This window comes from Monopterus albus, unplaced genomic scaffold, assembly GCF_001952655.1.
Source record: "Monopterus albus unplaced genomic scaffold, M_albus_1.0 scaffold208.1, whole genome shotgun sequence".
Lineage (NCBI taxonomy): Eukaryota > Metazoa > Chordata > Actinopteri > Synbranchiformes > Synbranchidae > Monopterus > Monopterus albus.
In genome coordinates this window covers 75,910-90,442 of record NW_018128088.1, presented here as the reverse complement: position 1 = coordinate 90,442, position 14,533 = coordinate 75,910, and positions in this window count along the sequence as shown.

The window sequence follows — 14,533 nt, the reverse complement described above, 5'->3', positions numbered from 1 at the left end:
GTTAACAAAACAACAACAACAAAAACAAAACAAGACTGGACTGAAACACTACAGCAGAAAGGCAAAATCAACAGCCTTATAAAGTACTGTGGGTAGGGGACAGGTATTTATAGTAGAGGAGCTAATGAGAAAGGGAAGAGCAGGTGTGGTGACCAAGAACACACTGGGAACAACTAGTGGGCAGGGATCGACCGGCGATCCACCTCACCGGTTCACCACTAGAGCGTTTGGTCAACTGCACTTTGATTTCAGAAACTGGTTCTGTGTATGTCGCCTCTGAGGAACAAGGAGGTGTACAGGAAGTCCAGTGTTTCCAAGTTGAGCTCATTTCTACAGACAACATGCTGAGCTGGAACCAAGCTGTTGGAGACAGACGGAGCTGAGGGCTAGAGGATTATATTTACTTTGCTGATCTTAGAGCAGCTTCACTATCATATAGCTAGTTTCCCCCCTACATTTCCTTTGTGCACTGCAGGGGAATATTGTTCATCAAAAACACACTGTGAACATATGACATACTAAAACCCCCCCTAGAACTGGGTGCTTATGTAGTTTGAACCTGAGATGCAGCTACTCGCCTAATTCAACTGTAGAAAGAAAAGCACAGCTGTAATGGATAACATCAACAATAGCTTTGTTTTATTCAAGCGTCCCAGTAAACCAGTGCATAGCAGTGTGAAAAACACCAGGACACCAATGGAATTAACTTTATTATTTACACCTGTGCTTTTCAGGTTAAAATGTCATCCATGACTAAAGGTCTACTGTATATATAGACAGAAGTTAGTGTCCCTGCTTTTTGGTTTAAACTTGCATTTAGAAGTCCTGTTGATTTAATTTTGTCTAATTAGAGACATCTTGTCTATTCATGTATATGCAAAGAAACTTGGACTTTGGAGAGAAATGCTGCTGCAGTTTGGTTAAGTTACATAAGTTCTGGTGTTGACTATTAGTTAACACTTTTTATTTTGACTTTAATACTTTTGTCATGCCCAGGTTGTGTTTTTAATCTACTAAAACAATGTACATACAACTTGCAATGTTTTTGTGTATTTACTGTAAAAATAATATACACATAGCATCAATACAATTATTACAGTACTGTACTCTTGGATACCTGACAGGTCTAGTGTTCCTGGTGAACAACACTCAGGAAATACTGCAAAAGTTGATCAAATGTGACTATCTAGAGGAAATTAAATTCATAACCAGACACAAGGTAAACCTGCAAAAAGATCATTATTTGATTCCTGAAAATCTTTTGGCAGGAAAATGTATTTGACCTGTGTAACTGAACCAGTGTGCAGAGTGACTTACATAGTAAAGCTTTGATTTAAAAGCATGTAAGTAGGGAGAATCATATTTTATAGCATCAAACATTGTCGTGCTGACATCAAGTTCAAACATTTCTGTCTCTGCATATTAAATCTCATTGCCTGCCAGTTTAGAACAGCTGAACGAACCACAGACAGCTCTAGGATGTGTTCAGCTAAATAGGTTTTTAAATGTTCATCTTTGAATTATTGCATTTAAATGACCATCTAAATGATCCTCTTCTCTGAAATTGTTTTTCTCATTGAAAGGATCCCTTTGGCCATTAGAGCCATGGATTACTTAGCTGTTTGGCCAGACAAGGACATTCCCTATATTTAATTTTGCTTCTTATCATACTACACAGTCATGGTGTGTTGGTGCATATCTCATTAAAGTCTCTCTGAAAAACACTGACAAGACACTATCAAGGAAACCAGGCTATGAAAATGAATATACACATGTACCCATAAGAAGGAAATCCTAGTTTTCTTGCTGTGACATTATCAACAACCCACTTGTTTTTTATCAGCACTAAGAAAACACAGTTTAAAGATTACTGTCTTTTTCACTGCGAGGATTTAGCTACATCTCTGAGCCGCCTTCATCTTTTATTTTCCACAAATCTCTCACTATTAAACACTTGCGAGTCCCCTGATTTCAGGCAGATTTTTTATGGTTCCTCTCAAAATATGCCTGTGCAAGACAAAGTCTAAGTTCAAGAGAAAAAGCTTTGCCATGAATAAAGTTCTACTGCTACAGATGACCTTTCAAATTAAGAGTTTCCACTAGTTTTCTTAAACTACAACTGTAGCTGTATAATTGCATACTTTGGGTTTCTTTTATCTTGCTTTTCTAAAGCTGTCTTTGTTTCTGGTTCAACATCCCATGTCTTTGTCAAAGAGATTTAATTGGAAAATGAAACAATGTTTAGATTCAAACACTGAATTCTCCACAAAGACGTCATTGCGTGTTACCAGCTGATTAACCTCTTCTGGCTGTTTGAGCAAGTCTGTCTTCTCCAGCTGCAGCTCATTTCAATCTTGCTCTACCATCTTCTGGACTCTCCTGCCCTTCAAGCAAGACCAATTCATGTTTCCATCTTGTTTACTCTGCTGCCATCAGCGATTTTGTGCCTCTTTAATTTCTTTGCCTCTAAAGCCCTTGACTTGACCATGCTAACACAGAATGAGAGCCAGTTAAGAGGAGAGTCTAAAATGCCCACTAGATTTTGAAAGGAACACTTCTCTATTTTGGCAAATACACATATTCACTCTCTTGTTGATAGTACTGTTCTCATGCCTGAACACCAAATACAAAACTGCAACCACAGGTTTTAGTGTAGAACTGTGAGTAACAACTGAAAGGAGAAACATGAGGTAAAAGGGACAGGGGGTGCACAGGTTTCTTTGTGTCATTGTGACTTCTGATAACAGTATCCCTAATGTCATTCAGCATTCACAAATCCAGCTTGAAATCAGAGAAAAAATGGAGTCAGTATAACTGCAGTGCTTTCTTCAGTATCAAATAATTCTGTGATTACTGTCTGTACAACTGTGAGTACATTGGCAACATAAAATGCTAAGAACTCATTCAACATGCTTTTAATGGTGGGAATTTGCAAATATGGTAAAGATTAGAAAACAGGAACGCGACTAGTCTGGCATTTTCTAAAGATTAAAAGCAACATCCAAAATGTATTTGGGCTAAACGAGAGCATGGTAAGATGAGACAGTATATTGATGCAGAAGCAGAGCAATTTGTCTGAAAAGTCTTCTGATACAGAAACAAGTGAATGCTTATTAGTCTCTGTGCTGCCAATATTACAGATAGTTTTTATGTAGACAGGGTTGAGTATCTTCACTGTCGTTTGTTCAAAATTAAAAGCAATATGTCTCAGTCTTCAGTGGAATCAAGGGAAATAAATGGAATATGAATAACTATGATAATGTTATTATGAAAAAGAGGATATGTAGTCGGGTTTGTCAGTTTCCTACAGTATATATAATTTCCTACAGCCCAGTCCTTCAACTGACCTATAAAGTGACATGTTGACCTATATTTGTATTCTTCATTTGAGCACTTAATTGTGTTTTGGGGGAATTAGGTCATGAAATACTTCTGTCTTGCCTGAAATATTAGAGAATGAGCAGAATACACAGTCAATAATAGACACTTAAATGTGCCAAGGAATGGGAAAGCATCCACATGGAAGCTCAGTAGTTAAATGATGTTTACCCATTATTTGGCCCCATGCTGTCATAAATCTTCAGAACCCCACAATAAGCAAGACCATTTTCCAGACCTAACCTACCCTTAACACAAAGCATCCCTGAATCCTATCCCAACCCAAGGAAAGACCAGGGACGTGTCTTGACACACAGCATCTGTATTGTATTTGCTCAGGATGAGCAGTGGCACGGCCCAGCTGGCTGGTAGTGACAATCATCTCTGAGAGCCGGGTCCACTTGGTCATCCAGCCACTGACACTGTTCCACCAAGACTGTCAATGAAAAGAAGAATACACTACTAACAGCCCCACTGAGTCAATAACTATCATCACCAACACCAATACAGGTTCTGTGTGGCTGTAAGAGTGAAGTCAAGTCTACAGGGTCATCAGGTGGGCACCCACTTACTAACTTGGTGTTTTGTTGGGTTCAGCCCAAACAGTTACCAAAACATTCACTAGCACTAACAAACATTTCAACTGCTGTTCTAGCCACCAAACATTTATAATAACTATGCAACTAGCCAAACATCTCTTTGTGCTGCCTCAGAAACTACCCTGTGTTGATATTCACTCCAACAAATCAGTCAGACTTGTATTATGTCTTCATGTTAGCTTGCTCATGCTAACACCAGAAACATGGCCTCAAGCCTGGCACATGTATCAAACATGTTTGTTAAGCCTGTCCTCCTATGCTAGTTTACTTTAGGTTAGCAGCATAATCCACACATGTTGCAGTTTACAGTTTGTATATTTTTTACTCCATTCACACACATTTCTTCTGCTCCAGAGCCACTCACTGGACCTTGCTGAAATACGTGTCAGAGAATGATTAATCTGAGCAGAATAAGATATTACACAAATAATCGTAATCATCATCTTCTTCTTCAGTTTAATTGCAGTTGGCAAACAACTCTGGTGCATTACTACCATCTTCTAGACTGAAGTGTGGATCAGAATGGTTCCTATTTACTACTATAATAAAATAACTGTACTCAAGTTATGCTATATTATATTGCTCCGTCTGGTACCCTCCAAAAACCTAAAGATTACTCTGTACCCTACATTCCCTGAGCTCTGTGGTAACATCTCTTTTAAATTAAATCTTGTGCCATGACTTTTATTTGTACTTTTAAATAACTCTCTCTCCTGCCTGAACCTTGGACAACAAAAAAAGAGAGCTCATATTCACTAGTACTATGCTTCTTTATAAATCTGACTCTGATCCCAAGGCAACAGAAATAAAATGCAACATCACATCACACTGTATTCAGCATTACAGATACTATTAAAGCTATAAGCTAACCACTGAGGGCATTTTCAAAACCATATACAAACATTTGCAAATTGGAAAACAACTGATGATTTATTCTCTAAATCCTGACCTGATATAACATGAATGTTGTTTCATCTTTACAGAAAGCCATTTGTTATGATGTTACAAAAAGTCAGTATTAAGTATCACAGTATTTAAATATATATTTGTTTGATAAGCTATTGGCTATGAATATTTGGAAGGTCTTGTTGCTTAACACACGTGGAGGTTAACACATTGATAATCTGACTGGTTATTTTATTAGTTCCACAAAGACAGAATCCTATTCGACAAACCCCTGTATTTCACGTGTTTAAGTCACCATCTAACAGACACCCAGTTTCGAGGAAATTAAAAGGATTGCTGCCTTTTGAAATGTAAATTGGGTATGCAGATTTGGGTTGAATCAAAATCTGCCTCCCTGGTTGACACCTGGTTGAAACAAGCTTTGCATGAGCCATTGCATCTGCACCAGTCGTCGATTCCAGACTCATTAAGGATCGGACCGAACCGCAGAACAATTTTACCCACAAGGATGCAGCTTCGTAATCACCGCATCGCAAAACAAGTCACAGGCTTCAAATACTAGTCTTTGGTCACAGTTGACAGTTACTGTCTAAAAAAGAAAAATGTTCACACAACATTTCATAATGTTGAAAGCAGATTATAAATGCAGAATTTTCCTCTAATAAGACAAAGAGTTTTAGGGAAGGAAATTCTATAATAATCATATTTGTGTTACACCTGTTATATACATAACTCCATCTCCACAAAATACAGCATAGTGTTCTAAATTTTCCGTAAAGCGAAACATTTCCTTATGCAGTATTTATGAAAGATTCTTATGAAAAACAAACAATCTACTACTGTCTCTCCATAATGAGTTATATGGCTCAGTCACAGTTCAGCATTTATTTGTGCAATTTGCAAGAAAAACAACCCCGACTACCTTATGAAGACAAACAATACTTTAATTTCTCAACTAATTTAATTATACTGTGACAGGCACGCATATAAAAGACAAGTGAACAGTTTTATGTTTTTTGAGATTAGATTCAGGATTATTCTTGTTGTATTTGAAGAGCTATTTATGCATACTGTACTGTACCTGTACTCCTGCTCATGAAATAAACAAACAAAGCCAAGGTCATTGTCAGTTGTCAATTGGCTTATTCCTCTGTGCAGGTAAACAATAACTCCTATCTAGATAATGGAATTTTGTATCTTGTTTTGTTTCAAAAATGTAAATTACAAGACAATATCTAATGAATTCTGTGATAAGATGTACATCATGCAGCAGTAACAGTGATCATCTGTGTGACACTTGATATTCCACTCATGCTCGGCTGCTTCCTTCCAGTGAGCATGCAGTCAGCTCACACTGCAAAGTTATTTCTAAACTAGGTAATTCCAGGCACTCGTCTACATTAATCTATCAGCAGAGAGATCTGTAAAAAATCTACATCTGTCTGTCTCAGTATTATTGTAACAGAGGAGCTCTGACTTTTATAGCAGCATTCTCATAAGTAAGTAAACAAACAAAAAAAAAAATGTAATATAGGAGGTTTGGATTATTTGGACAAAATATAACAGCATGAATTTGACAAGGTTTAAAGGAGATAGAGTTCAGGTTGATCACCATGCATACTGACCTTGGCCTTGGAGGCCCCTTAGAGCCCAAGATCTGGAAATGTCCCAGAGACAGTCCCTAGGGATTAACATGACATTGTAAGCTTTATGTCCAAACAGGATCTGGGATGTCAAAAAAGTACTTTGTGGCTTTCATGGTATTCTGAAAATGGGTCAGAAAAAATCTCTGTCTTTACTAATGAAGTCTCTGTGCACTGAGCCGCACACCTGCACAGTTTCAATTACCACAGTGAAACCAGATGGGAAATCCCTCCAGGCCTGGTCGAGCCAGAAGCCACACAGCAGTAATGCTGGGGCAGCAGTAATGCTCTAACTCTACATTAACAGGAATGAAATGTATCAGAGGCGAATGAGCTGAGATCTCAGCCTGAATGCTTATTTATATGAAAATTACTTTAGGAGGTTTGCATTTAATTTACTGTGAGACAACACTGTTTCATTCATTCATTTATTTATGTATTCATGCATGAATGCTTTTCCGTGTTCATTTCCAAACCAAGAGCTTATTGGTTGTTTCTGCATATAAATATTTTTTATGCTAGACAGAGCCACTTTGGATTGAAATTCTGATCTTGTACCTTTTCCTCTATGCTCACTGCCACATGCTTCTCTGCCAAGTATTAATGCTACAGGACATTTCTGATTTTCGTTAATTTAACCTCATGCAGCAAAAGATCAAAGCGGTTTCACAGAGGCACATGTGTGTCAATGTCAATGCAATGTCTCACAGAAGAGCAGTGTCGACAACATGTATGATCCTTTTTAACAGAGACATGGACATAATTCATGAAATTCATCCTATTGCTTTTGAATTAAGAAGTGGATCTGTTTACAGTAGAGCAGCACATTTTCCTGCATGTGCACTAAGCTTTCTTGGAGAATGCAGAGTTTGTTCAATAAATTCAATAACAGTGTGTATTCAGCTCCCAGACCTTTCATCTGCTTAGTGGCCTTGCTCTTCTGTGCTTCTGTGGGTCTGTTATCTCTGGAACATGCCTCTGGATGAGAAAAGTTCCTGATAGGACAGTGGCCATCGCTACCTAGGGGGGGCAGGGGGGGTTAGGGAAGAATTTGTGGTCAGGGAAGATTATCTGGTTGTGCTCGAGCTTTACAAACTCAATCTTTTCACTTCGTGGACTCACTCACTCACTGATATGTCCTATAGAAAAATCTAAATCATTTTTGATTGATACTAAGATTTATAGTGTGGTGAGGTGGATGCACAAAAATGTATGGTGGGAATAACAAACTGCCTTTCCTGCTAGCTAAGCTACCTTTTATTTTTGATGCAACGCATTAAGTAAGACTTCATTTACTTCTGACAGAACTTCATTTGGTCTGATAGGTGATAATAACAGTGTTTATATTTCTGCTTTTATTTTCAAAAGAACAGTGTGTAGAAGGAGATGATGGTGTCCAGGTGGCTCAATGGGCAAAGTACAAATCATCACACTGTAACATGGGTCTGGTCCAGATACTTTGCTGCATTCTTTTCTTCCCCAGTTTTTCCAGACTGCATAAACTTAGTTGTTCAACATGAACAAGAAGTGTATACATTTACTCATTTAGCTCAAAATCATGCTATTAAAGGTCTAATTTAAATAAAAGTTCATTTTAAAATACGTTCTATGGTATTGCACTGGTAACCTGACCTGTCTAGGATTATATGAGACTTTCAGTGCAACAAAATTTAACAAACCGAGTGAAGTCTGCTGCCACCGCTAGGACATAGCTAGCCGCTAGTTTATCAAAATCAAACAGAGCTTGCTGTTTAATTTTGGTAAAATACCTCACACTGATGATGGGGAGGACACAAGGTTGACAGTCTTTCGATTCTTGACAGACAGCTTGTGGGACTTAAGAACTGGTTCAAGTGTGATTCCTAATAAAGGCTGGACCTATTATACAGAGTGATTGCATAGTTATTTAAATCACCATTAAATGGAAGGACTGTATAATGACTATAGCCCTTTTTATACTGTGTTAGGGCTATGTTGTAGCCAAGCCTATAATGGGAAGTGAGGGAAAGATATTTTTGGAGGTGCACATCAGTCTAATTTATTCTAAACTAAGGCGCCATTATGTGTCAAAACAGGCTAAAATATTGCATACACAGTCAAAATACACACAAACAGCAAGGTAGTTACTTTGCAAAGGTGCTCAGCTTTATTAGCCTAACGTACTGTGAGTTGCATGGGATAAAAATAGATGTGGCACACTCAGTTTTCTTTTTTCTGGCTGTGCTAGTGGAGCACATACAGTATCTATAAATGTGGTAGTGAGATTAAAATGCAAAGTTTTAATTAAAACATAATAATAAAAAACTGTACTTGGTGTGTCATGTTCATTCCCCATTTTTGTTATTGTACTGTATAACTCTGGTACAGATGTATTTATACTACCCAGCTCCTCGCCAGGCTGTACCATGCTGTGTTTTTTTCTAATCATACCCCAGCTTATTGCACCGTCATTGAATTAAGTGGCAATTTCAAACCATGAGAATGTTATGAGGGTGAGAATCCAAGCATGCAATTCTATGAATAACAATGGTGAAACTCCATTCTGGATAAGCTATTACATCTGTCTCCCTGTCTCTAATTGTCTCCTTATTTTTCTTTTTGGTTTTCATGCCTATTCTTTAACAGCCTCCCATCTGCGCCCTTACATTTTCTTCACTTATCTCCATGTTCATCTTATCATATCTTTAATCTTAAAATGTAAATCTCTTTACTGCTAACTCAGTCACAAAACCTGCCCATGTTTCAGGAAAGCAAACAATGTGATTTTTATTATTCAACTTGCAGGTGGTTATATTCTCCCCATACAGCCCTATCAATTAAGAAATGGTATGGCTCTAGCAAAGAAGAAGATTTATGTGCAGACAGACGCTCTCTGATGCAGATATATTAGGGCTATTAAAACACTTCTCATGAATAGCCTGGCCTTTCAGCGCAGTTGCCATATTAATTTCCTCACAGTAGATAAACCAAACATCACATAGCGAGACTGGTTTCTAAAGTAGTCGATGTGTAGCCTGCACATATGTGATTACATGTATGTGTAGCCTGATTCATTTTGTACCATGGTTTTAAATCAGTATAGCAAGATACAGGCTGCTTTAGGTCAGGTTTTTCATTTCTGAACGTGATATAAAACAAAGACACTGAAGGTTCAAGAGTGTCTGAAGCGTCCAAAAGCATTGTCTTTTTTGAAGCAATATAAAACCAGAGTCAGTGTGATGCTGCTTATTTTTAGCGTCCAGAAATCACAAGGACTTTTGATTCATGAATAATAAGACTACTGATGCAAAAGTGATTGAGAATGCACTCATTAAATGCTGTCATCTGCATATAAACTTATCTTTAAAGTTTTTAACATTCATTTTCAGTGAGGATTGTCCATTGTCCTAATAAAGCAGATAACATCTCCTGAACTTCCTAAATGAATGGATTCATCAGCATTTGTTCAGCTAATTAATGCATTTTTAAATTTGTTTGTGGAAAAAGTAGTGACAATCTATGTGGTATCATCAGGGGATCACAAAAACAGGAATAAAACAGAAAGTGTCTGGTATGATTCAGCAACACTGCGAACCAGTCATTATTTCTCCATCTGTGTACACTTCTGCTCTGACCTCTACTGTCAAAATCTGTTAAAATTTTTGTTTTGTGCTACATCCGTGAGCTCCTTCTCTGACTGCATCCCTCGTGTTTACAGGTGGAGTTGATTTTCTGCCTCCACAGTTTATTTACACACTTGGTTATTTTAAAATACCCCACTCTGCCTGGTTTATATTTGCCATACAGGTATAAGGGTTCCAGACTGCGTGTCACTCATCTTGGCCAAACTGATTAAAAACACCAAGAGTAAGATGTTTTGAAAGTTTGAAATTCTCTTGGCGCCCTTTTGTCACCGTGTTTGGGGTAGTTAAAATAGCTGCAGCCATAATGCAGTTTTTGTTTGTGAACTTGCAGATTGTTTCTGTCAGCCTCCATTTTTATGTAATTGCTTCTGCAATGCCACAGTCTCACTGCAGAGTTGAACAGATTCTCACATTTGCAAATGGATTTCAACAGTTATTTTCTACATTGTGTAGATCCACAGGAGCAGGCACTGTGCCACAATAAGAGTTTGATTCATGACTTTCTGTTGCAAGGGATCACATTAAGTTCCAGTTGCTTCTAGATAAATGGCATATTATAACAGGGCAAAGGATGAAAATGCAAGACCAGTCTCAACAGCACCAACTCAACATACAGTAGTATTAAACAGCAGAATGACCAGTACTAGCATTAGTAATGTATATACAAATATAATCTGCTCTTATAATCATAATAATACCATAAAAATAAAATGTTTTGTTTGCAGCAGTGACAGTACTAAACACTTGACATGCAGGCTTTTATTAAAACAAATTGCCTTACATTTTACTAAATGAAGGCCACAAATGCCTCAAACAAACATGTTGATATATTGTGTTTCAAACCACAGTCCTTTCTACAACTTAACCTTGATCCTGGCATCAGCTGTTGATCATTTACTTAATTAACCAACAGGAGAAAATATAAGCCTTAGGTAAATTCAACATTTAGCTTTTTTCACTAGATTTCAACATAAACCCCCAAAACATTTGTGAATGTGTGATTTTTCTAGAGGCTGCACACTATTAATTGTGCTGTACATTTACAGTAAAAGTGGTGAAATTGCCAGTCCTTTGCTGGTGTATCTAAGCCCAGGTGTGTGTGCTTATTGAGAGAAATTATATCTTTTTAACTGCTACATGAGGGAAATCCATTCCTCCAAGAACTAAATTAATTCAGCCAACAAAGCATTTTTAATTCTGATGACAGAGAGGTTTTTCATTTTCCTCTCTCAGTCGTGGTTTATCTTTATCTGAAAGGTAAAAAATCACCTTGAGAATGACAAATTATTTATGAGCCAGGTTAAATATGTCAGAAAGGGACCCCTTTTACTGAAGAGTGGGTGTTAATCTAAATTGAAAGTTGACATAGAGAGCAACCTACTTGCTTCTCCAACTGCCCGGCTGCACACTTGACGGCACAACAGACACAGAATGATACAGTTTGGAAAGCATACCTGTCACTTTGGAGGGATTCTTTCTCTGTTACCTGTTTGACTGAGCAGTAAACACAGCAGAGTATTCAGGTCATTCCTCTCGTCTGGCAGCCAGCTAATTTCCTCTTCATAATGCATGATGTTCTGTACGTCTTTTTAAACAGCCACCACTTTGTTTGTGTCCATTACACAGAGCATAATAATTATCATTAGTAAATATTTGGACACAACAAAATTAACAGGCTGCAGTGCCTCATGGACATTATACTGAATAGTAAATGATTTTAGAGCCTGTGTGTGTGTGATAGATAGATAGATAGATAGATAGATAGATAGATAGATAGATAGATAGATAGATAGATAGATATGTGAAAGCTCAAAAAGTTATTCTTTGGATCAGCTTTATGTACATGCTGTGCAAATCTCATTGGTCAGTTGTAAAGCCATATAATACTGGGATTTGAAGATCACTATCAAATTCTCCTTGAAGCTTTGTCTTGAGACTAATTTGGAAAACCTTCAAAGCAGCACAAAGCTGTGCTTGGCTATCACATTTTGGATTTTAGATGTCAAGTGTTGCTGCCCGACACACTTTGATTGATTATCATACTGCTACCCTATTATGGATCAACTGCCAGTGATACAGACTGTGACTGAATAATAATGACTCTAATAAACAATTAAAATCTATTTGCAGCAAGAACACAACAGACAACATTGACAGTGAAGGTTACTACTTTATGAACACAAGGGAAGGAGACTCAAAATCTATCAACTCTTCTTCATATTTTTACATCCTACCGCTTGTATGCACACACTCGGGTGACCATGAGCCTACCTGATGGTTTTAGATGTGTTATTAATGTATCTTTACATACAGTAGTGTAGCCTCCTATTTAATTTACACATCCTCTCCTAACAGAGCTCAACAGGCTTATGTGGTGAAGCCCAACAATCACACTCACCCCTGCCAGGAAGACCTACAAAAGCAGTCATTGCTGTCACAACACACACTTCCAGTCAAGATCGAGTGGCTGTCACTCTGCAGAAGAATCACTTAGACACACTACAAAATCCCCACCCAACCCCCTCTGCAGTTTCAAAAGGTGGTGGGTGATAACAGACTCAATCTTATGTCTGTGTAAAGGCTCTTCATCACAGACAGGTCTCACCTGATGCCCACAAATCAGGCTACTGCCATCACAGTTCCCTGACCATGGCCGCAATCCAGCAGGTAAACATTACAGCTGATTACCGCCATGCTACACAGCATGTCACAGACCAGTATCTCAACACCACAGGTCTTTTCTGAGCACCAAGCAGGGACCTGGGGAGAGACTGAGCCACAGATAAGACAATATAGCTGCTCCAGAGTCCCTCCTTCCTGCTAAAGCACTGCACATCAAGCCTTCCACACATTGCAGGAGTGTGAATCAAAGGAAATGGTAGAGACACGGTTTATAAGCCAAATCCCACTGGTGCACTGGGACCACAACACTGTGCAGGAAATAGGGGGATTCCTCTCAGTTTTCAAATGAGAGTCAGCATCTTTAAGGTAAACCAGTTCCCTGACTGGAGCCAGTTCAAAACTTTCTTCTGCATATATGAGTATCTAGTCAGGACAGACCTTGCATTAATTGGACACAGATCCACGGTGGCTTTGTCATAGTGATTAAATCCATTCAGGCAACAGGATATTGCCAATAAAAATAGGGTACTGATTAGTTTTAGTTTGATTTAAATATTAACAATTGTCCCTTCAGACTACTAAGCTGCCCCCTCTGTGAAATGCTTCCTGTCTCACAGGTAACAAAAACAAGCGCAACAGGAAGACTTACAACTGGTTGAAACTCCCTTGACAGCCAAAACTCTTTTGAAGCTTCCTCATCTGCCTTCAGGGAGCTGCACAAGCTGTTCAGGATGGAGACAGACAACAATACTCTGGGTCACATCCGTTTTAAGTAACACTGAATAAATAACTGTGATGATTCATGATCAGCAATGTCTTTAATGCTGTGTGTTTTGTTTTAAAACAATAATCCATCTACATTCTGATAAAAAAAATACACTAAATGTGTACAGTATTTACTGACAAGTATTGCTGAGGAACTGTGAGTGTTTGCTAAGACAGTGTTGACCTTGGCTTATGACGATGCATTTTTATATGGGCTTACAGGAGCTTGCTGTTTACTTTGTGAGGTCATATACAAAGAACAGCATACAACACCAAGAGAATAATGTATTTTTGAAGAAAACATATGTAAAATAGGATGTTACACTGCTTACAAAAATGAAAAACCCTTAACCTCCAGTGGTATTGTAATATATCATCTGCTTCACAATGTGCCTTCAACACATTTTGTGTGTTAGCTGTTCTTAAACATTAGATTAATCAAATACTGTAGATAAAGGGAAATCATGACACTGTGACTCACTGCACTTTTTCATTGTATATCAAGATCAAACAATCAAAGATTTTTGATCTATATGTGCAGGACATACAGAAAAATCTAAATATCATTTCTCTCTCACCTAATGTTGAATGCTGATACCATTTAAGAAACAAAAAATAGTATAAAAGTAGAATAAACGTAGAATAAGTAGAATGTGAAAGCTAAATTAAAGTAATTAGCATAAAACTAAATGGTACAACCTAATATGCTATGAAGAAACTCAAAACCATGTACAGTAAGTGACAGTAGAGCAAATAATAACAAGAAGATTGTCAGGTGGTCAGCATCACCAGGGGCGTTGGTGATGAGATGTATAATAACTTATGAGATGCACATGGACCGAAGTGCAAATAACCAACAGCAGCAGATATGATGGTAAAGAACAGTCAGCAGCAGATTTACATATATTATAACAAAAGGGGGAATGTATTGAGTTTGTGCAAACAGCAGGGGTAGTCTTTTTACATCTTTTTACGTTCTGTGGTGGGTCACAGTCCG